Below are 1,745 nucleotides of genomic sequence, written 5' to 3'. Positions count from 1 at the left end.
CATTCCTTAAGAGAACCTGTTTTAAACTGAGCGGTTTAAGTTGCAAACACAGCACAAGACTATCCTGTTTTCTGCCTTTTATCTGCCTGTCTGTGTGTAAAACAAACCCTGCAGTTATGCATTCTGCACATGTGCGCTTTCACAAATCGTGGAGTATTTCACACCTTTGAGTGTTACTGACTACTTAAATTCTGAAACCCGGTTTAAAAACGTGCTGGTGTCACAGACTCTGATCATCCATCATTTTTAATAACTTATTTCTTATTTAATGGAAACACAGCAATTGGAATATTTTGTTTTTTTGAAATTAGCAGAATATACACAAACATTTGCAAAGGAGACACAGCTAGTGGCATAGAGCAATATTACTTTTTTCTTGCGTGTTATTGTATTTTGGAAGGATATTTCTAAAAAAAAAAAATTGTGACTTATGTTTGCCTGTTTATTTAATACAACAAATAATGACAGTGCATTGTGTTATTGTGCACAATGTGAACATAATGATATACTGAATAATCATGAGTTGATGTATTTTTCCTGATAGGTTCTTTAAGTGGCTTCAGTGTGTCGTCTAATGCAGTGGTCTCATTCATCCCTCCTTCACCAAAACAAATTCTGCTTTGACTGAAACCCTCACATGCAAAACGCACAACAACAAAAGAAAGTTTGCTTTTATTTTAATTGTTGATATGACACAACCTTTTGTGACATATTTTCTTGTGAGAATCAGATTTAACAGTTAAGCAGCTATACAGACTTGGTCTTGTGTGACAAAAAGCTGTAATTATCAGCATCATTTGTCTACATCCATCTGGAAATGTGTTTTCCTCTTTGAATCAGCATCAAAATTCTTCATTTGGAGTCTAATTTGAAGTGTTCAGTACCACACACCCTGTACAAATGCAGCAGAATGGAGCCTTACTTGCTCCGTATTTGTTCCCTGTTAGGCGACGGGGCCTGGATAATACCCGTGTTAAACGGACGACTGAGTCCGGCGACGACAGGCGCTTAAATTCCGTACCAAAATATGTTTTTATCTTTTATTAAAAAATCTTTTTCTTTTTTTTCTCTCATTTTCCAAAATCTTTCTCCTTTTTACTGTTTATTCAATGTCACATGCTGTTTTTAATTATGTAAAGCACCTTGAAATGCCTTGCTGCTGAAATGTGCTATACAAATAAAATTTGATTTGATTTGATTTGATTCTGGAATCATGTGGGAAACGTGCTGGAAGAATTAACCCAACATACTTCTAAACTTTTTACGGAAGTGGACCAGACACAGAAGAAAATGAGTTTTTGAACACATCAATGTAACTGTTAACAAAAATGATTTCTCGGCATTCCTCTGTACTGTTGGAGATTCTCCTCACCTGATGTTAATTTTCAAATCCCAGCTCAGACTTCATGTTTTTATGTTGTCTGCAGCTGTGGAAAAAATAGTCCACAATACATATACAGCAAGTCCCAAATGTTAGAATTATGACATGTTTTTTTATTTATTGCAATTCTTTGTTACATATTTCATTTTCACAAAATATATTTTTACTCACTTCTGTATTAAAGTGTGTTATATTTTATCAAGCTTCTGCTTCTCTTTTTTTTAGTGTTTTGCTTCAGGAGAAGAAATTGTACAAATTCCGAGAAAATGGAAAAGTTTTAGTCAAGTTTCAAAAAGTAGCATTTATTTTAGTTTCCTTTGATGTTGCAAGTTAAAAGATCTTAACATGATTCAGTTTCCATAGA

The sequence above is a fragment of the Poecilia reticulata genome, linkage group LG21, assembly GCF_000633615.1.
Source record: "Poecilia reticulata strain Guanapo linkage group LG21, Guppy_female_1.0+MT, whole genome shotgun sequence".
In the NCBI taxonomy this organism is placed as follows: Eukaryota; Metazoa; Chordata; class Actinopteri; order Cyprinodontiformes; family Poeciliidae; genus Poecilia; species Poecilia reticulata.
This window is presented reverse-complemented; position numbering follows the sequence as displayed.